This window comes from Diabrotica virgifera, chromosome 7, assembly GCF_917563875.1.
Source record: "Diabrotica virgifera virgifera chromosome 7, PGI_DIABVI_V3a".
NCBI classification, from domain to species: domain Eukaryota; kingdom Metazoa; phylum Arthropoda; class Insecta; order Coleoptera; family Chrysomelidae; genus Diabrotica; species Diabrotica virgifera.
The window spans coordinates 77,077,817-77,102,032 of NC_065449.1; the positions used below are offsets into that span (position 1 = coordinate 77,077,817).

At 32.7% G+C, this 24,216-nt stretch overlaps 1 protein-coding gene and 1 long non-coding RNA gene across 4 annotated transcripts in view; one reads left to right on the plus strand and one right to left on the minus strand.

The window, feature by feature from the left end:
- Window positions 1–24,216, plus strand: part of LOC114346442 (glutamate receptor ionotropic, kainate 2-like) — a 793,663-nt gene that overhangs the window by 91,184 nt on the left and 678,263 nt on the right. The gene's annotated exons all lie outside the window — the stretch shown is intronic.
- LOC126888318 (uncharacterized) lies at window positions 12,394–13,602 on the minus strand. The gene is made up of 3 exons (XR_007699509.1): window positions 13,467–13,602; window positions 12,963–13,266; window positions 12,394–12,562 (listed from the first exon to the last, which is right to left on the minus strand). It is a non-coding gene; the product is annotated as an uncharacterized LOC126888318 (long non-coding RNA).

Consider the following 24,216-nt stretch of genomic DNA (forward strand, 5'->3'; position numbering starts at 1 on the left):
ATCAGTTTGCCGGAATTTAATTCTGTTTTCAATGCTACTCTTAACCTTTGCTCGTTCTCTAACTACTTCATTTCATATGTAGTCTAATTGAGAGATTCTGAACGATCTTTGTAGAAAGTCCATTTCTACTGCTTTCAGTGTGTCTCTGTTTCTTTGTGTTATCTGACAACATTCTGCGCCATATGTTGTAGCTGGTTCTACTATACTGTGATAGAGGTTTATTTTTGTTTTCATCCTGATGTTTTTTGACCATAATATAGAATTTAATTTTTGGATAGGTGTTCGTCCTTGAATTATTCTTTTATGGATATCCTTTTCTGTGCTACCATCTTCGGCAATGACAGTTTCTAAACATTTATATTTTTACAGCTGTTTATAATACCGTCTTCAACTGGAATATTTTCTGGTTTTCCTCCAGGTACAAGATGTTCCGTTTTATTTATGTTTACTTTTAATCCCCATTTAGTGTATTCTTCGATAACCTTTCTAGTCATTAATGTTATTTCTGCATCATTTGCCACTAGTACTTGGTTATCTGCAAATAGCAAATTATACAGGCAGTCCTCTCCAATTTCTAATCCCATTCTTGAGCACTTTTTCATCCATAGTTGTAGCGGTATTTGGATGTAAATTTTGAACAGCGTAAGAGAGGGGCAACATCCCCGTCTTAGACCTTTACATGTTTTAAAGGGTTTTAATAAATTCTCTCCTATTTTGATCCTACTAACCGAATTTTGGTATATATTATCAAGAGCTATTACATACGTGTTATCTAAACCAGATTCTTGAAGCATTTTAAACATCCTGTTTATTGGCACACTGTCGTATGCCTTTTCCAAATCTACAAAAATTAGAAGGGTTGTCAAATTTCTCTCCATTCTCTTTTCTACCATTTGCTGTAATACAAAGGTGTCTAAATAGGATCGTCCGGCGTATGCCTAAGTTGTGATACACTTTGTTATTCCAAAGGAATTTGCAATTATTATGCTTCCAAAAATGATAATATCTGGTTGTCTTTTCAAAGGAAGGTTGTATTTTATTGTACTATTTTAAATAAGTTGCTGAAATAAACTTTGTCTTTACATCTTTCACAAGTTAATGTCAAATCAAAGTAATCATTTCAGTCTTCAACGGACAGAAAATGACTTGTTTAGACTTGTCTTTTTAGATGAATCATCCAAAAAAGTTTATCAAAAGTAGAAAAGAATTCTACTTCATTTTCTAGTCACTTTTGATCTTTATTTTAGATGACAGTGCAATTTACATTTTTCACCAACTACGAATCATTCGCGGTATTGGGACCGTGCAAGTTCGGAAGAGCGATATCTGATATCAAAACTCAGCAACATTTATAGCATTTTTAATTATATTGTCCAATTATTTTAGTCCTGGTTACTGGATAGTACCTATAGCTCAGAGCTATAGCCAAAAAAAGAATATGAAGAAAAAGTAAGATTGAGGTTATGTTATTAAAAGGTAAACAATGAAAATCCACTTTTCTCCTTGTATTAATTTGTACTCAGAAGTTGAAAACGAATAAAACTTATAGAACTTAAATTGACAATTTATTGTTGTATTTTCACAATTTATAACATAGCATTTGCGAAATCCCATTTTCTTTAATGACAGTAGGTATGAAATATGTCAATGTGACAATTTAGATACACAAATTTAGATTGACAAATATGTCAATGTGTCAATGACAATATAAATTAAAGAAAGTTGCAAGATTTCTCCGCTACTCGTGTAAGATCGTTTCTCGTATCCCCTCCAAGTACTTGCACACAGCGAATACACCCAAAGTGTATTAACCCTTTAAGCAAGTCAATAAGGATTTTTTGACGTTAGTTTGCCAATAAAACCAGTAAATATTGGAAACAGAACGAAAGTAAGAAAACTATCACATTTATTAGTCCAGTCCTAATCTCAAAATTTTAGATTAAACATTTTTGATAAAACATTTTTCCTGAATTTGGAATCTTTGGAATGACTTTGGAGTAAAAGTGCGTTTTTACTCCAAAGTCCTTAGATTAGATTAAATCCGGCCAGAGCCGATAAATAAATTGTTTTCACCCATTCTACATCATTAAAAAATGGCGAATAAGTTTAATTATCCACGTCTACGTCTCCGTAATCTCATTTTCTCCGTTATTATAGAAGATAAAGTAAAAAAGTAAGGTATAAAATAACAACACTTGAAAAGGACAAGACAGCAAGTGTAAATAATTTCAGTTGGGACTTCCGGTTCTGAAGTTACAACCGGAAATGACATATATTTATCATTTAAACGGGATATAATATGATATGTCATTCGACCCGTCTTAATAAGAAGAAACCGAAAATGTACTTACTAAATGTACCGGTTTTGATATCACTTTCGGTTTTGAATTTATGCCATTTCCGTTTAAATAATTATGACCGGAAGCTTGGCATAAATTACTCAAAATGGTTTATATGATATAAATAAATGAGTGGAATCATGTACCAATCGATACAAAGGTTCACATTCAAATATCGATTTCCGCTTCCACTTCCGAACACGTTGGGTGAAAACCTAGTACTTACGTACTCCGATTGCTTGTCTTTACAAAGTAAATTAAACGCGTAAGTCAGAAGAATTCATATTTTAATTTTACAAATTATTACGTTTTTATTTTGCAATAAGCCACAAATACAAGTAAAATAGTAAAATATGACAAAGTATTAATTTGTAAAATTAAAATAATAACTCTTCTGATTTATGCATGTTATTCACTTTGTAAAGATTTTTTGCTGGAACTGTAATATAATACAGGTTTTACAGGATGTAACAAAAAAGGGAGGTTATAAATTAAATCACATTTTTGGGATCAAAAAGAGTTCGATTGAACTATTCTTATTATCTAACTTACCTTGGTACAAATGTGCACATAAAAAGTTATAGCTTTTTGAAGTTACAAAATGAAAATGTATTTTTCCAATATATCGAAAACTATTAGAAAATAGAATTGAAAATGAACATGTTGCATTATTATGGCAGGAACATCTTAAAAAAAATAATCGTGAAATTTGTGCACCCAATAAAAATTTTATGTGGGTTTTGTTCCCTTAAACCCCCCAAATTTTTGTGTACCTTCCAATTAAATTATTATTGTGGCACCATTACATTAACACAGTGTTTTTAAAACTTTTTTGTATCTTAGTACCTTTTCGATAAGCCAGTTTTTATCGAGATATTTTGAACATTTGTAAAATCCACCATATATTTGCATAATATGGTTAAATAAGATTATAAAGACCTGGTCAACTGAATTTGCTAAGCCGACATTCATTTTGACACATTCAGAGTAGGAAACATACAACACAAAAATTCCTACCTTACACTATTAACTGCTCACATCAACTTAATCTTTCATTAAAAAAAGAAGAATTATTGAAAATAGTGAGAGTGTATAATAAACTCATAAAATTTTGTAGTGTTTATTTTATCAAAATATTTTTATTTTGTACAATAAATAATTTTGTCGTTTGTTATCAATACATTATAATGGTGTAAATAAACAATTATTATTGATTGGCGTAAGGTTTATGTTATTTATATCTCTTTACTATTAATAATATTGGCAATGAGCAGGTATGTGTGGTTGTGTAGTAATTTTCAGTCACGTCTAGCGACCTAACTTCCCAAAAAATAAATGACTCACATCTCTAGACAGCTGTGTCTCAGATAAGCGAATCCACTTTAATAATATGAAAAAAATATTATATGTATAACCTTACTATACATATCTACCATATTCAAAAATATATCGTGGATTTTACAAATGTTCAAAATATCTCGATGAAAACTGGCATGTCTGAAAAGTACTAAGGGATAAATTTTTTTTAAAAATATTGATTTGAACTAATGGTACCACAATAATAATTTAATTGGAATGTGCACAAAAATTTGGCGGGTTTTAGGGAAAAAAACCCCCATAAAATTTTTATGGGTTACACAAATTTCACGATTATTGAAAGTAAGGTACACGACAATTAGACCGAAATCATTAGACCGAAAGCAGTAGACCGAACTCATTAGACCAAAAGCACTTTACCGAAACCTCACTAGACCGAACAGCATTAGACCGAAATGGTAAATAAATTTAATATGTTTGCAGTAAATTATGCTAAGATTTTGTATATATGTCTTTTTGTTTATTGTATTTTTTTTGTATTATTTTATATATAGACTGTGTAAATTGTTACTCTGTAAGTACAGTCTGATATGAAATAATTTTCATCCGTTAAACAAATTAGTGAAGGTAAAAATAAATTAAGGGTAGAGTGACGTTAACACCATTTTAACTGTTTATACTAACCATCCAAATAACATTTAGTTGTAATTACATTAGTCTTATCTCTTTTACTACGACAAGTAAAAAGAACTGCTTTTCGGTCTTCTGCTGTTCGGTCTAGTGAGGTTTCGGTAAAGTGCTTTTCGGTCTAATGAGTTCGGTCTACTGCTTTCGGTCTAATGATTTCGGTCTCTTTACAGTAAACCGAAAGTAAATATGGTTCAGATTTGATCATAGCCCAGGGTCCCCACTATGTGCTTATACGTATTTCGATTTTAAATGAATCTCATCAGAGCACATTTGTGGAAGCACTCTATTATTCTTTTAAGATGTTCCTGTCATAAGAATGCCACATGTCCTTTTGTAATAAAAATATCTTTAATAGTTTTCGATATATACATCCTGTATACCGCATCCCTCGTAAACCGTAAGCTATAGCAGAAACGTGACGGTAGACCGCATACTATTGCCGCATCTAATAAATTAGTAGAATTTCCTATCGCCTGCTCATCTCGTTAAATATTGACAATTATTTTAAATACAACAATAAAAGTCAAATAAAACTTTCAGTTTTATTGAAAACGGATATTTAATCAGGGGTAGATGCATTAGATCCTCTTCGTATTCTCTCCTTTTTATTGTACGTCTATCCCACCCCACATTTCAGGCTCATTCATAACGTCAATTTTTACAAGAGAAGAGCCAACCAAAACAACTTAGTTATAACGGGAAAACCACCAGCAGGGGCGTATCTATACTATTTTTTAAATTAGAAAGGGATAGAAAATGAATTATTTTTTCTTTTTGTGCAGACATGACTTGTACAATAAGTATAAAGACAATACGATTGTTTCTTCTAAACTATATGTTTCTTCTAACAAGAATACGGAGATATTTGCAAAATTGTTGAATGACAAACTGCTTATAAGATTTCATGAACCATCTGTTATAGTTTTGGATAATATTCCATACAATAGGAAATTTTAAAAAAGCGACCAACAAATTCCTATATAGTAAGTACATAAAATAAAATAATTGTTACCAAATGAAAATATTGCATTATTTCTGGATTATTTCAAGCCGGAAATTCTACAGTTTAGCAAAAGAAATTAAAAACCAAAAACATTTATAGTATACGAGAGGGATTATACACAGTTTTGGTCATAATGTGGTAAACCTGCCCCTTATCATTCAGAATTCAATCCGATTGAACATATTTGGGGAATATGAGGAACTTACTACAATAACTATATTGGATATAACGTTTACAATGACGGATCACTTTTGGAAACATGATAAGGAGCATTAAATACTGCTACTATAATTTGAGAAAACAATTTGCGGAAATGTGAAGTGGAATGTGTGAATAGTTAATAAAAGAATGTTGGATGCGTGAAAATCACATAGAAGCGATTAACCCACTCATCATTTACCATTCAAATGAAGATACCGACTACCATATTAAATATTGTAACGTATTTAACTAAAACTAATGGTTCGTATTTATGTACATGACAATGACGCAAATCCGGCCAATAACGACAATGGACGATTAAATTGGTCATTGTCGACAATGGCCGGATATTAATGTTATTGTCCATAGAAACTGGACATTGATGAAAATTTTAAATTCTTGATAACATTTCTATCATTGCCCGGCCAATGTCGACAATGCCCGTTGTTAATCGGTTAATGTTGAAATTTTGACTAAAAGATAGGTTATGTGTAGGTTTAATATTGTTTACTTCATGTGTGTATATTGTGTATTGTTTTAGTTCTGAAATTACTCGTAAATTTATTTAATAAATGTTATCATGGGTATCAACGATGTGCGCACTCGTTTTAATAATTATATAAACGCAATAGTCAAATCAAAAAGTGATGAAAATAAATCATTTTTAAACTGTGACGAATACCTACAATAGCCGAATAAGTGAAATTAAAGAAGCGAAAAATATTTTGAGAACACCGGGTGCTAAAAAACAACAAAGCACTATATAATGGTTTTTAAATATATGATGTAATTACAATACGTGGTAAAGAGCGACTGATTATGCCAGTTGACGAAAACAGCCAGTCTAAATAAGTACCTATTATATTATGCTACAACTGTATATTATAAAAATATTATTATTTCCTTGTTAGTCCTGTCGCCAGGGGGGGTACAACGGCCTCGTTAATTCAGATGAACTTACTCAAGTTTTTTTTATGTATTTTGACCCGTAGAACACGAATTTTTTGGGTAACAGTTGATCCGGATGTCGATAAGATTGTTATAGACCAAGAACTTGAGGAATCAAATAACAGCGATTTTCGGCAAAACAAAACAATATTTTGTATTTTTTGAGCCATTTTAAGTAAAAAATATTTCTACAAGTTTTTTCGCAGGATGCACAGTTTTCGAGATAAACGCGGTTGAACTTTAAAAAAATCGAAAAATTGCAATTTTTGAACCCGAATAACTTTTGATTAAAAAATAAAATAGCAAGTCTGCTTACCGCATTTGAAAGTTTAAGTCAAATTATATCGGTTTTAATTATTTGCATTGGTAAAAATTTATTTTTTTATTGTTTAACAAAGCTATAAACACGTAGGGTTTCCCGTGCTTTTACATGCGTTTTAACGCATGTAACGTAGAAATAGTCTTGATTGCACTAGTACCTATTCTACCTACTCGTTCGATTTTAAATGAGAAATCATAGAAACATCACTCACGCACTAGTTGTTTGTAGCTTTGTTTAACAATAACACAATAAATTTTTAGCAATGCAAATAATCAAAACCGACATAATTTGACTTGAACTTTCAAAGGCGCTAAGCAGAATTGCTATTTTATTTTTTAATCAAAAGTTATTCGGGTTTAAAAATTGCAGTTTTTCGATTTTTTGAAAGTTCAACCGCGTTTATCTCGAAAACTGTGCATCCTACTAAAAAACTTGTAGAAATATTTTTTGCTTAAAATGACCCAAAAAATACAAAATATTGTTTTGTTTTGCCAAAAATCGCTGTTATTTGATTCCTCAAGTTCTTGGTCTATAACAATCTTATCGACATCCGGATCAACTGTTACCCAAAAAATTCGTGTTCTACGGGTCAAAATACATAAAAAAAACTTGGGTAAGTCCATCTGAATTAACGAGGCCGTTGTACCCCCCCTGGCGACAGGACTATGTTTGTATTTATGAATATGTTACCCATATTATGATAAATAAAGACGTTTTATTTGTTTTTAATAACTACTTATATTTCTGCAACTACGTTCAGAAACATCTTAGTATCTCCTTTTAAAAACTTATTGACTCACACCGATTATCTTCTGAGACATCGATTTATCAATATTGGCTATTTGCTTCTGGCCACTGTCGTTATTGACCGGTTATTGATGAAAAATCTAATTTTACGTTAAGTTTTTACAACATTGGCCAATAGCTGAGGTTATTGTCGTTAATGGCCGGGCATTTTCGTTAATAACCAAGGAAAATGGACATTCACGACAATGCCCGGCCATTAACGTCAATGTCCAATTTACATCATTGACTACTGTTTGTTTAGGAGTTTATAGTTCGAGATTATCTCATTAACTAACTTAAATTAACACCGCTCTTTATATTCCTAAATACTGTGATTCGAGAATAATTATCGAGAATGATCCGCGGATCTCTAGCACCGCTTTGTCGCTTCTCGTACGTCACGTCGGCTGTTCGTCGACCCGGCGGCGGAATGGGACGTTTCATCGCCGCCGTTTCGGTGCCGCCTGTTCATCGCCAGTCCATTTCATCGCCGTCCGTTTCATCGCCGTCCGTTTCATCGCCAGTTAGTCAGTTGAGTTTGTATTATGGGAGATGACACGACACGACGTTAAATTTAGTTCAAAACTTTTGACAATTAAAAAGATAAAAAATATTATTATTTACTGTTCTACGTCCCTTAAATTTTTGTACAGAAATTTTGGGTTCTTTTCGAATTTAAGAAACAGTTTCTCGTGGTTGGAGATGTTGACCGTGAAATTTAAAAGATTACCATTATAATATATTTTATATTATAAAAGTCTATTAAAAGATTAAGTATGGCAACGGGAATGGTCATTTCCTGGAATCCCTAATTAATACTAAAAATAAGTAATAAATGTAACTGTCGAAAATGCGAAAATACCTATATCCGATAACGATTAACTGACTGGCGATGAATCGGCCGGCGATGAACTGGCGGCATCGAAACGGCGGCATCGAAACGGCGGCGATGAAACGTCCTAGACCCATCGGCGGAACTCTCTAGACTCTAGAAAATGTAGATTTGGAATCGTTATTTGCAATCGGTCGAAATTAACTTATTTCGTTACAATATACAGGCCATAAATTAAATCACTTATTCGAGACCAAAAATAGTTCGATTGAACCTAACTTACCTACAGTAGATAGCTAAAGGGGTGTAATCTAGCTCGCGTTCGTAAAAGAATTTTACACGTGCACACTGGGTAATGCTAAATGAGCTAGTGCGATATTTGGCGACTAGTCTATCTCTTAAAGATCTCCTAGTCATCGATATACATGGAAACAGCTACAAAAATTAGTTCTTCTCAGAACTATATGACAAGAAGCATTGGACCAATCCTCCGAATATGCCAACTAAATATAGAGGCACTTAGTAAATCAAAGTGTGAGGTACTATCTAAAATCCTGCTAGAAAATAACATTGACGTGGCTACCATTCAAGAAACTCATGTAGGTGATGAAACTGATCTAAAACGTAGGGGCAAAGTACCAGGATATGAAATCCTTGGTGTAACATATCACCATATATACGGCTGTATAACATACATCCGCAGCAACATAGAAAATACCCATCTAGTGGACACCAGTACCAATGGAAACATTCAAATCATTACAGTAACAATCGAAGAACTTACAATTGCTAATATATACAAGCCCCCAGAAACCCAGTGGCCTCCAGAAGTACTGCCTCATCTTTACCATCCGGCAGTTTATATGGGAGATTTTAATAGCCATCATACGATGTGGAAATATCACAGCAATGACCAGAACGGCGAAGCACTTGTAGAGTGGACAGAAGAAAACAACCTTAGTCTAATATTTAATGCAAAAGACAGAGGAACATTTAAATCCCCAGCGTGGAGAAAGGCATGCAACCCAGACCTCTGTTTCTCAACCCAAAACTCTCAAAATCAACCTGTCAATATAACAAGAAAAGTCCTGAAGAATTTCTCAAACAGCCAACATCGTCCAATAATATATGAAGTAGGCATCCAGTTCCCGATAGTGCGATCCACTCCCAGACCAAGATAGAATTTTCAGAAGGCAGACTGGCAAAAATTCTCTACTGAACTTGATAAAACTATAAGATGGGTTCCAGCCACACCGGAAAGCTACGATAAATTTGTAGGTGCAGTGATATCAACTGCAAAAAAGTGTATACCAAGAGGTTACCGCAAAGAGTATATCCCAGGCTGGAATAATGAATGTGAAGAACTCTAAAATGACTATATAGAGAATGGTGACCCAGATGTAGCTAATGACCTACTGCAAACATTAAATGAAGCCCGGAGAGATAAATGGATAAAAACAACGGAGAAAATGGACTTTAAAAGATCGAGCAGACAATCTTGGAGCCTACTTAGAAAGCTAGAGGGAAGTGCCCCGCTCGTTCGAAAACCCCACTTTTTGTCCCCCGACCAAATAGCTAGCAGAATAGTGACCCTATCTAGGGCTCCACGTGACAAAGAACATACAAAATATATAAAAAAGAACTCAACAACTTACGTCAAACAGCCGGACATAACCCAAGGTTCTCGGGAGAGATTAAATGTCCAGCAAACGACGGCACTGTTGCCAGATTTACCTTTTTCCTTTTAGCGGGAATTTTAAAATTAGTCTAATGCCACTTTGATTTTAAAAGAGAGTTCTGTATTCTTAAATTTATAACCTTACTTTTACAAGTAATTAGGATTATTTTATTTACATGTAAATATTGAAACAAGTATTGTACTGTGTCATAATTTAAAACTCATGTTGCAGTATTTTGAAAAAAAAAAATGAAGCTCAAAAGAAATATACTTATACAGTACAAATTATTTTTTGGAAATGGAAATGGAAATGGAAATTTACGATTTCAAAGGTGAAAATGTGTTGGGATAGTATAGATGGACACTTTTTTATTTTAGTATTAAGTGGTTACATAATTATTCAGAATATTAATAAAATTACTAGTAATTTGAATTAGTTTTAATATGTATTATAAAAGTATTAATTCTCATCATGTATCTGGCTAAACAGCTAAGCGCTAAATAAAAGAAATTGAAAAAAACATTCTTAGTGGCCTAGCACCTTTACTTTGCCTGGGGGCGAGGCGAGTTAATAAATTCTATTTTCTTATTGCAGTCATTTTGTGATGGCTTAAGAAGTTACATAAATGATGTCTTTAGGCTGTGAAATTTTAACCGTAGAAAGACATCTTTATGACTTGTATTTACATGATATAGGGCTTTTCACTCAGTCATTTGTTTCAAGCTTCTGTCATGTGTTGTCTAATATTAATATATCTATGTCATATGTTATTGATATTGCCAATGATACAAACCAAAGACGTATGACGTAGATATATTAATATTATATGACACTTGACCGAAGCTCGAAACAAATGACAATCGATGAAAAGCCCTATTCAATAGGGCATTTCATTCACAGTCATTTGTTTCGAGCTTCTGTCATGTGTCACATAATATTAATATATCTACGTCGTACGTTATTGGTATATATCAATGATACAAGCCAAAGACGTATGACATAGATACATTAATATTATGTGACTCATGACAGAAGCTCGAAACAAATGACAATCGATGAAAAGCCCTATTGGCGTCTTGATCAGGATATTGCTGGGTGTACACAAGTAAACAACACTTTTTTGATTAAAAGGTTTATTTCATTAAATCAAAACTTACATGGATACAATTTAAATAAGATATTTTTTCTATTTAAGGCAATATAATATAAGATATATATTTTAGTATAACTCTCCTACATTAACAAGCTTTAACACATTCAGTGGCCATGACGTATGGGTAGCATCACGAAGGTTTTACGGAAGGTACTGACGACACATAAGTTATGTGAGTAGTACTGTGTAACTAAATAAATGATTTAAGTATGTGGTACCAGCCAAGTGGAGCTTGTTCGAGATGGGCACCAAACATGTTAATCTGGTCATGCACAGAGACTTATACTATAATATGTTATATCTCATATTGCTCACTCATTACTAATGTAGTGAACAATATGAGATGTAATATTATGAGATAATATACCTATTATATATTATGGTATAGCTCTCCATGAGTGCCAAGTTTTAAACTTAACTGATAACAACTAATGGATACCCTTTTATCCAAAATTTTGAATGGTCATATTGGTATTAATTCCACAACCCCTTCCTATAACAATAGGCCCATTGTTGGATGTTATTGCAGTAATTCTACTGGAAATACTTACTAAAATTGTATGTATCTGCATCACTTAGAAGTCTACCCAAAAAGCTATTACTACTCTCTACTCTAAACCATCATTAATACATCTTGTATACATAATAGGATTTTTTTCAGAATCAGATATTTTATTAAGATTTACTTACCATGCCCTATATATGTGCCAGGCACTTAACAGTCTATTAGGCGCAATACCCATTACATTTGACGAGGCATTGTAAAAGGTGTCGCTTATGCCTGATATGAAAACATTTGACTATACATATAATACCAACACAGGCATGTATTTAAAAAAATTGGTAAATTAAAGTAGGTATCTTTTCTATTTGAAAATAAGAAAGCAGTACAAAATCTATTCCCAAATTCATCTTTTACTAATACTGTCATAAGTTGAAAGTCATAGGGATTAAGCCCATGAGTTCCATCGATTGCGATAAAGGATTTACCAAACTTAATTAACATTTCCTTTTGGCACAGTATTAAGGAAAATAAGACAAAAATCGTAAATGTTAAATTCAGAATGAATATCCATTAGTATGTCATGTTGTTTGTAAAATAATATTGGACATGAATCTGTAAGCATTCAACCCAAAAATAAACACGTTGCATCATCATTGTACATATACCCATCTTTCAAATCAATGCCATAAGAGAGTTTAATGTTTCTGATATCTTTTCTTGTAAGTAAATTAATTCTTTTTAATTCGCCTCCTATGCTATTATGCTATCCTGAACAGTCTGAAGTTTACTAAAAAGTAAAATATAGGTATAGGAGAATCAAACACACTAGTTTGAAATTGCAAACTGTAGTAAATATTCATGAGTAATATTTAAAAAGTGGTTTAGTGGTAACATTCTTGTTTTAAATTATATTGTGTACATCTACGGCGCAAAGGCAGGACCTCATAACTGAAAAATTTGTATAAAATGAGTTACTCCGGTTTTCGCTTTAGAATAAGTGTATCAGCACCTATTAAACAGCTTTTAGAGCTAAGAAAGCCTTTTGGAAGCCTTCCGGAAACTTTCCCAGCTGTAATAGCTGCTGATACACTTATTCTAAAGCGAAAACTGAAGTAACTCATGTTATAAAATTTTTTCAGTTACGAAGTCCTGCCTTTCCGCCGTTGATATGCAAATATTTTACTTACATTTTTGAAGAAAGTCTCAAAATAAACTTTGAAGAAATATTTATCTGATTTTGGCATTTATGTAAGTGTTCTATATCATCCTCATGTCCGTAATGTGTTTTAAAATAGTTTCAATATTTTTAGATACTATTATTCGACTAGTACACCAAATAAACATTTTGCAGGATCCTTGGGATTTTAAAGCTCTTTCTCTATCTTGTTTTGTAAAATAATTTTTTGAGGATCACATACATATACACTCATAATAAGATGTTTCATGTTCTTGTACTCTTTTCTCTTCCTGTGCCATCCATACAGTGCAAATCTAAAAAAAACATAACAGGTGATTACATGGGCAGTTATACTACTTACAGCTTACTTTGTAATTGTATCTAATCTATTATCTAGTATTACTCTATTAGTATCGACCTACATAAAACTATCTTTGAAATCTAAATTTTTTATATCAACATCAACCTTAATACTTAAAAAATAAATAATAATGTGGAAGTTACACGTACCTACCTAAAAGTTTTTGAATTGCAATTTTATCAACTGGAAAAGACTGCAACATAATGAGTTTTAAATTATGACACAGCACAATATTTATTGTTTCAATTTACATGTAAATAAAATAATAATCCTAATCACTTGTAAAAGTAAGGTTAAGATTTTTGACTTGAGAAAACAGAACTGTCAAATTTAAAACCAAACTGCTATACAATTTTAAAATTCCCGCTAAAATGAATCTAGCAACATTGCCGTCGTTTGCTGGACATTTAATCTCTCCCCAAGGTTCTCCCACGAATTCACCAACGAAGAAATAACATCAGCCCTCCGAGACATGAAAACTGGCAAGGCGCCTGGTTTTGATGGGATACATCCTGAGTTCCTACTACAATGCGGTCAAAGGACAAGAAAATGGTTGGCTGCGTTCTATTCACTGATCCTTAGAACTGGAAACATCCCAAAAGCTTTTAAAAAGAGCAAAATAATTGCTGTATTAAAACCCAATAAACCCCACGATAAAGTTGAAAGCTATCGTCCTATAGCACTTCTCAGTTGCTGCTATAAACTGCTGGAACGACTTATCCTAAACCGAATAGGCCCACAAATTCTTGAAAATATCCCACTCGAACAAGCAGGTTTCATACCTAATCGAAGCTGCGCAGATCAGGTTCTAAGTCTAACTACCACAGCGTCCTACATTTACAAGCCATGAAGTAAAAAAGGCAACGTCGCAACACGTGATTTAGGTAGTCCTATGAAGGAGAATTGGTGGTCCGTTTCATAACGAAATATTTTAAATAAAATGCATGAATCTCTTTTTAAAATTGCACAAATAAGAGAAATTTTAATTAAATTTAAATTTAAAAAGGAAAGTATGAAATAAATAAGTTAAACTTGTTAGTAATAATATTCATTTTTCATACAAATGTTAGAAATGTATAGGAATAGTCAATATTTTTCATTTTTAGAATTTAGTGTTTTAATAATTAATAATGTGTAGTACCTAGCAGATTAAGAGAAAATACGGGTATGTACTCAGTATACAAGCCATAAAAATGCATAGAGGGAGTCGTAAATCAGGCATTATGAATTACAATATTCTTTAAAGTATAAAAAAACGCTTTTCATTAGATACTTTTTTAGCTCAGTGCACAACTTATATGTGTTATTAATTTTATTATTATTACAGTAACAAACGGAGGGCTTACATTCTAACTTAATTTAACGCTGTATAATCACTATTGTCACTGAAAATTGTACACTTTTATGGACAAAGCTAACAAAAAGTGAAATAATATAAAAATATAAACCAACAGGACGAAACAATCTTAAATTAGTATAATTAAAAAGAGTAGCCATGATGATCAGGTCTTTCAGGAAAAATGTTTAGATGCTCGTGTATCTAACAAGCAGTTTTTAAAATATATATAAAGGAAAGCCTCAAAATTCCGTGATTTCTTAAGTAGGTCATGCAATAATTTATTTTTGATATCAAATAGATAACGAATTGCTCTTTTTTGTAATTTAAAAGTACACTCTGGGCTAAAATTAACGGGCCACCTTAAAAATAGGTCATTTTTGATGTCTTATATCTCCTAAACCTCTTGTCCGATTTAAGTGATTTTTTAATATGTTATAGCCTTATTCCTTGAAAATATCGTGATAATAATATTGTTGCTATACAGGTAGATTTTCATTGTATACCGGGTGTACGAATCAAACTGTGTTTTTTTCTTAAAGTTTGCATCACCCTGTGGAATATTCTAGCATTTGTAGAATACTGAAATTAAAACCTTACTATAGCCTCATGCGTTCTCAACATTTTGTTTTTGATTAACTCGCTTGTATTGGATAATAAAAAAATTAGGTGCTTTAACTGCTAGACATGTTTTTTATCAATACAGGGTGTTTTTAAAAAATTTTGGAAAATTTTAATGGGCAATTCTGCATGAAAAAACAATGATAGTTTGCTTTATAAACTTATGTCCGCAAATGCTTCGTTTGCGAGATAGGGGGTGTTGAAATTTTTTTGACAAACTGACGATTTATTTATTACTTAACCGGTTGAGGTATGCAAATGCAATTTAGTGGGTTTTATGACGTAGTTATTGCATATTTTTTGACATACAATTAAGAATTTAATTTTCACCATTGGCGCCCATACGGATAATATGATGGCTCATATTACCCGTATGGGCGCCAATAGTGAATATTAAATGCTTAATTGTATGCCAAAAAATGTGCAATAACTACATCTTAAACCCACCAAATTTCATATGCATGTCTCAACCAGTTTTAAAGTAATAAATAAACTCACCTACAAAATTACCGCCCACCTTGTATTTCTTTCAATTTGCAGAAATTGTTAACCTTGGACCACGTTTTATGAAGGATACGGTGAAAACTACCTACGCAGAAGAGAAATAATAATTTTTTTGGAAAAAGTCGTTTGTTACAGCAAACAGCAAATGAAAAAAATCTTCGAAGAAAATTCAAATTAACAATATTTTGGAAATAAAAGTCTAATTAAAAAAAATTGGGTACCAATAATGGGTGTTACCGCCTCTAGCCCTTAGGACTTCTGGAATCCATTCATGATATCCTGGATTCTGGATATCAGATTGGGGGATATTTTGCCACTCCTCTACCGCAGCTGTCTTTAGCTCTTCAAGGGATGCAGGGACTGGTACTCTCGCTCTTACCCGTCTTTTGAGGTTGTCCCAGATATGCTCAATTGGGTTAAGATCGGGACTGTGTGCTGGCCATGGTAGAACTTGAATCCCGACTTCAGTAAGGTACTCACGGGTAGATCTTGCTGTATGGCAACGTGCATTGTCATGCATTAGTCTGAAGTAATCACCAATGAATGGTGCAAAAGGCATGACATGGTCTTAGAGAACTTCTTGCACGTACACTTGGGCATTCACACTGCCTTTACCGAACACAACAAGATCAGTACGCGCTTCGTAAGAAATACCTCCCCAAATCATATATTGACCCTCCTGGGTAAGCCACTGTTTCGGTTATAGCGCATGGAGAAAACCTTTCATTTTGACGCCTATAGATAGACACGTTGGTGTCCATCTGGACCTTTTAGGGCTATTCTGCTCTCATCTTAGAACAGTATATTCTTCCATTTCGCCATAGTCCAGTTAGCATATTCTCGCGCAAAATGAAGTCTAGTCCTACGGTGTTGTGGGAGCAGTTGTGGTGCGCGAGCTGGACGGAAAGCCCTCAAGTTTATTTCTGACAGTATTCTTCTAATCGTTTGTCTACTCACACTAACGTTTCTCACCTCAAAAAGAGACCTACGAGCTTCAGGAGCGGTGCAAAAGCGATTTCTCAATACTGTGGTGGCAATGAAGCGGTCATCTCGAACTGAAGTGCATCGTTGTCGGCATTGACCTGGCCTGCGGTTGTACGATCCTGTATCTCGAAATCATCTGATGGCATTTTGTTCCATAGTTCTGGATAAATCGAGCGTACGGGCGATATGACGTTGACTGTAACCAGCATCAACTAAAGCCACTGCCCTAGCAGCATCTGTTGGAGCGAGTGGCATTTTTAAAATCACAAACAATAAATAAGCATTAAAATTTTAACTTAAACAATATTTACTCACAATGATATGAAATTAGAGGGATTGTTCAAGAATTGTTTTTAACACGGAAACAGATTTGCAACAATGTCGTACAACGAACATATGTCAAAAATCTTTCAATGACACAAATTTAGGAAACAAACTGTCACAGATAATGTAAACACAACAATAATAAAGGTGGCGGGGTTAATTTTGCTGGTGAGTTAAATCGTCTGTATTAATGAAAAACATGGCTAGTTGTTAAACTACCTAACTTTTTTATTATCCAACATAAGCGAACGAATCAAAAAGCAAAATGCTGATAAAATATGGGGCCATATTTAGGTTTTAATTTCAATATTTTATATATGCTAGAATATTCCACAGGGTGATGCAAACTTTAAGAAAAAAACACTGTTTGATTGGTACACCCGGTATACAATAAAAGTTTACCTGTTTAGCAACATTATTATTATAGCGATATTGTCAAGTAATTAGGCTATAAGATATTAAAAAAACCATTTAAATCGGACAAAACGTTTAGGAGATATAAGACATCAAATATGACCCATTTTTAAGGTGGCCCGTTAATTTTGGCCCAGAGTGTAGTATCAAATTGGGCAGCTGTACTATAGAACCCCAAAAATAATGCCCATATCGAAGATGATACTTAAACAATGATAAATATGCCATTTTTGCAGATGATAAATTTATTTCCTTTGAAACAGATCTTATTGCAAAGCAAGTTTCTTACTTAAGGAAGGCTAGTTACTGAGTTAGTTTCTTTCTAGGGAATCTGTATGCAAGGACCATTTACGATTATTGTCGATAAGAATACCTAGTAAATTTTACAAAGTTAACGATACTGCTTTGGAACATTATATTATTGAGAGATAACAATCATAGTCTGAATGCCACTTAAGTTGGACTTGACTAAAAATGACTATTATTTTGTTAATTTTGATAATTTTCTTTTCTTGGGTACAATTTCAACAGTTCCTTTTATTTTTTTATTTTTACGTTTACCTATCTGCTTTTTTTTTGCATGTTTACTATTATTTTCATTTTTAGTAAAGTTATTTAAAATTATATTTCTTAAGATTTTTGATGCAACAAGATAAATATATATTGCGCTTTGTTCACAAATACATTTTTTTGTAAAGTTTACATCATACTGAGCACTTTCAAGACTGGCCATATCAATGTCTTATGATCTATCTTGTGCTTACAGGCCCTTCCAACTTCAGAATGCTGGTGTAATTACTTTGGCATCGAGGTAATGTCTCGGCATCTAATAAATGAAAAAAATAAAACATTTAAGCTTTCGTGGCATTTCGACTGTTGTCGCTAAAACTGTGATTTAATTGCCTTAAGGATTAATATAAAAAAATAATTAAACATTGCGTTAATAAATACCAAAGATTCTTTGTAAATACTGAGAATAAAATTCGACACACAACGTAACAATGTTTATGTTATTTGTTTTTACTTAGGTAGTTAGGTACTTTGAGTTTATTTCAACCTGTAGTACAATATCAATAATATTAGTCCAATAAGATAACTTAAATAACTTCCTAGACACATAAAAACACTTAATATTAAGTACAAAAAATAATTTACACATAGCTGCCACACATTTACAATGCACTGCAATCAGCTGGCCGCATTCGAATAGGACTACCATTTGACGTTGCCAAATTTCTACTTCATGGCTTGTAAATGTAGGAGGCTGTGCTAACTACGCATATAGAAGCAGGCTTCCAAAAGCAACAAAAGACGGCTGTAGTCTTTGTGGATTTGACAGCAGCCTACGACACAGTTTGGAAGGAGGGACTCCTCTATAAACTAACCAAACTCTCATGCCAAAGAATATTGCAACTAATAAACAACATGCTCTCTGATCGATACTTCCAGGTAATCCACGGTAATGACATAAGCAAACAGAGGAAATTAAATAATGGACTACCCCAAGGATCAGTCCTTGCTCCGATGCTTTTCAACTTATATATATCGGACCTACCTGACACTGATGGAAGAAAGTTTGGCTACGCTGATGACCTAGCAATAGCAGTACAACACAAACAGTTTGAAATTACTCAAAACGTGCTGACAAACGACCTCAACAAACTATATGAATACTTCACAAAATGGCGCCTGATATCCAACTTAAATAAAACTGAGGTAAGCTGTTTTCACCTCAATAACAAACAGGCAAACTAAAAATTAGAGGTCAAAATGAGAAATGTAGCACTACCCTACCAACCTTACCCAAAATATCTGGGGGTTACCTTGGACAGGACTCTCTCGTTTAAAAAACATCTACAAATAACTGCACAAAAAATAAGTAGTAGAAATAACCTTATTCAGAATCTTTGTTGTACCAACTGGGGCGCATCTGCGGACACACTACGAACATCTGTGCTAAGTTTGGTCTACTCTGTGCAGAGTACTGTGCATCGGTCTGGCTAAATAGTTGTCATGTGAAGATAGTTGATACGCAGCTTAATATAGCAATGAGAATGATTAGTGGCTGCATCAAGACTACTCCACTATATTGGCTTCCCATCCTTAGCCATATACCTCCGCCTATCCTACGAAGACAAAAGGCCTTGATAACGGAGTATTCGAAAGTAAATAGCAACTTGCAACTACCAATCCATGAAGACATCCCGAGTTTAGCAGCAAATCGACTCCCATCCAGAAAACATCCCATAAGAACAGCCCAACAGCTAACGGCAGATGATTTCAATGTTACCTCCAGATGGCGCACGCTGTGGACTAAGGAAGCCTCACCTGAAGTATCCAACCTTATTGACCCAGTCCAAAAGCTTGATGGCTTCGACCAGCCACGAAACATATGGAAGAGCCTAAACCGAATTAGAACGGGACATACAGTATGCGCACACAACCTACATAAATGGGGAAAAGAGCCTACCTCCAGCTGCGACTGTGGTGCTCCAGATCAAACCATCCAACACATAGTGGAGACATGTGAATTGAGGGCGTACCGAGGAGACCCAAAAGACTTTTTCAAAACTACGCCTGCAGGCCTTGAATGGATAGCTCAACTCGACTTAAAGGTATAACCTTATCTGTTTGTATTATCTTATATTTTATCTGTATTTTGTCTATGTTCGTTTTTATATAAGCTTATGTTTGTATTTTTGAATTATGTACTTACGTTTTTTTTACAATTATTATTGTATTTATTCCATGTACTGAGCCATACGCTAAATAAATAACCTACAGTAAAAATGTGCACAAAAAAAAGTTACAGCACTTTGAATTTACAATCAAGTATATTCAAATGGGAAATAAGCCACAATTTTACCTAAAAATGATTTTATTAACGTTTTATTTTATTTTATTAAATCATTTTTAGGTAAAATTGTGGCTTATTTCCCATTTGAATATACTTGATTATAAAAATACCACAAGAAAATAGCTTTTGAATTTACAAAATGAAAATCGGCAAAAAAGTTTTTTGCCGATTTTCATTTATTATAATTCACATATAATAAATGATAACCACATATAATTATAAAATTTAGTATAATTTCACCATAATAATTTAATTGGAACGTACACAAATATTTGGAGGGGTTAAGGAAAAAATCCCCATACAATTTTTTACAACGTGTACAAAGTTCATTTTTATATATTGTCAAGATGTTCCTGCCATAAGAATGCCACACGTTCATTTTCAAGAACAAAATCTCTAATAGTTTAGACCCATTTTTTTTGTGCACATTAAATTTGTACTATGGTAAGTTGGTTCAATCTAATTATTTTTGGTCCCAGCATATGTGATTTAATTTATGGCCTGCCTTTTTGTTACACCGTGTATATAGGTACATAAAAGACTATTTTTTCATTATCTCATTAAGAAAAATTATGAATATTAGATGTAGAATTTAAGAACAATTGAATTGGTAAGTTTTTTCTATTTTTGCACTAATACTTTTATATTTTTCTAAATGAACGTGAGAATATGGGGAGAATTTGCTATTTGCTAGAATTTTCTCAGCACAGCGTATAGTATGGTATAACTAGACCCAAACCCAGACATCCAAAGTGAAAGTTATCCTCCAACACCAAATTATTCTATATGGTCCACATAATGTTCAGAAAAAAGTCACACCATTTTGAGCGTCGGGTTTGGGGGGAGAGGGGGAGAAATCGGTAAATTCGTAGTTTCTTACGTTTTTCGTAAATATTTTTAAAACTATACGATGTAAACAACCTTCTATACAAAAATGTGCCACATTAAATTTGAAATTAAAAAGGCCCTATGCATAATCCGTCTAAAATGAACGGTTTCAAAGTTGCTGAGGTAGTATTGTTTGGTCCAAAAAAAGGCCTACCCTAAAAATACAAAGTAAAAGTTTTCCTCCAACACCAAATTGTTCTATATGGTCCACATATTGTTCAGTAAAAAGTTACACCATTTGAAGTGTCCGGTTTGGGGGGGGGGGGGGGGAATGGAGAAAAAATCTGTAAATTAGTAGTTTTTTTACATTTTTCGTCAATATTTCTGAAACTATGCTTTAGAGTAAACAATGCTCTATACAAAAATGTTCTACATGAGATTTAAAACAAAAAAGGTCTTACACATAATTGTTATAAAATCAACAGTTCCAGAGTTACGGAGGGAGAAAGTGGAGGTTTTCGATACTTTTTATATTTTTTGGGCAATTCCCTACTGATTTTCTTTAACAGGATTGTGTTTTATAAATCAAATTTGCTATTTCAGTTGCCAATGGTATGTTAGTGATAAGCCCTTGAAGAAACGTCAACCTCACCACCCAAAATTATCATCAATTGCCCAAAAAATATAAAAAGTATCGAAAACCTCCACTTTCACCCTCCCTAACTCTGGAACTGTTGATTTTATAACAATTATGTATAGGACCTTTTTTGTTTTAAATTTTATGTAGAATATTTTTATATAGAACATTGTTTACGCTAAAGTATAGTTTTAGAAATATTACAAAATACGTAAATTGAAAAAAAAAATAAAAAAAAATTAAGGAACGCTTTCCTTTAGTTAGGAGTGACTAAAATTAAAAATATTATAAAAAAATCAACTAAAAAGCAAAAAATAAAAAAAATTGAAAAAATCTAACACATTCGTTAAAGAAAAGCGTGGCGCGTGTTCATCGAATAAACGGTTTTCGCCTCACGCTTTTCTTTAACGAATGTGTTAGATTTTTTCAATTTTTTTTATTTTTTGCTTTTTAGTTGATTTTTTTATATTTTGAATTTTAGTCACCCGTAACTAAAGAAAAGCGTTCCTTAAATTTTTTTTTTAATTTTTTTAAATTTTATACTTTTTAGTCTTACACTTTTCAAACATTAACATATATCGTCATGTTTATTCAAAGATGTATAAAACATATGATGTACAAACATGAAAAGTAGTCGGAATCGGAAAAAATTTGAAACTTTATTGTTTATTAATGAAAGATAACGTAAACAATTAACGTAAAAAGTGAAATTATGTGTTGTTCATATCATAAGCTATACAATCCGTAAAAGTTTCAAGTTTTTACATTGTAAAAAACAAGAGAATTTAAGCGTTTTCCATTAAAATCGTTTTTTTTTATTTAAACAATTAATAAACATGAAAAATTTTTTTTATTGACTATTCGTGTATTGTTCCCGCGAATGCATATGTCTGCAAATTTTCATTCATTTGCATTGAAGAAAGGCAGTCAAATTAACGTCTAAAATTTGACGCAAACTATTGAACTAAATAAAAGCGTTTAAAAAAACTACTAATTTAACCACTTCTCCCCCATCTCCCCCCAAACCGGAGGCTCAAAATGGTGTAACCTTTTACTGAACCATATGTGGACTATGTAGAACAATTTGGTGTAGGAGGAAAACTTTTATTTTGGATGTCTGGGTTAGGCCTGTTTTTGGACCAATTATACTATACTACCTCCGTAACTTTGGAACCGTTAATTTTAGAAGGATTATGCATACAACCTTTTTTATTTCAAATTTAATGTAGAACATTTTTGTATAGAGGGTTATTCATGCTAAACCGCACAGTTTTAGAAATATTGACGAAAACATAAAAAACTACGAATTTACCGATTTCTCCCCCATCTCCCCCCAAACCCGACGCTCAAAATGGTGTGACTTTTTTCTGAAGATTATGTGGACCATATAGAAAAATTTGGTGTAGAAGGATAACTTTCACTTTGGATGTCTGGGTTATGCCATCTTTTGGATCAATTCTACCATACTAGTACTGTTTAAGCAAAACTTTCATTCCTAATCAAAAATAGTCGCAAATTCTTGAATTATACTATAACTAACGAAAACTGCGTAAAACGGTAGTACAACAATAACTAAGGGTAAGTGGAACTTCTTTCCTTTCTTCATCAATCGATGTAATTTTTATTTAGATGGTCAAAACACTATGTGTGTCAAAACACTATTTTGTTAAAAAATGACTTAAACTACTCTTTATGTAAAAAGTTGTTTATTTATCTTCTTCGTCATGTCCCTGATCCTTTAAGGAGATTGGTGATCGTCTAGTGACGTGCTGAAACTTTTCAAGCGACCCGGTGGTTTTTGTAGAAAAGCGGTTTCCCATCCTCATTTTACCTTCTATTATCAGGAAAAACACAAAAATATAAATAAACTAGTCAGTTAAATATAAGTACATTAAGTCAAACATAAAACTTTGAATTCAATGAATTTTTTAAAACTTGCTTTAATTTTTTATTGCATCTGTAGCAATCTTACAAATAATAAATTACATGTTTCTTAATGCTTAAAAATAATAAACGCAATATTGTATGCAGTAAGGCAGAAACCATAATTTCCTGAATAAATATGTATGAATTTAATGTAATTAAGATAAAAGTAAAATAAAATTTTGAGAATTTTCCAATTATGTATTAAGTTGAATTTTAGTAAATCAATTATACAAGAGAGTACAAATACAAATACAGTGCAAACACAATATTTAAATGTTAAAACAACGCAATAATTTAAACATTTTTTTGCAATTATTTTATAAAATATTGACTTAACACTCGATCAATAATTTCCGCATTAGAGTGAATTTTTGAGCAAAGTCGATTATTTTATCATTTTTAAGCTCATACAAAGCTTCTTTTTCTACAGCCGTTAGCATAAATGTTTGCAAGTGATCTTGTGTTAAAGTAT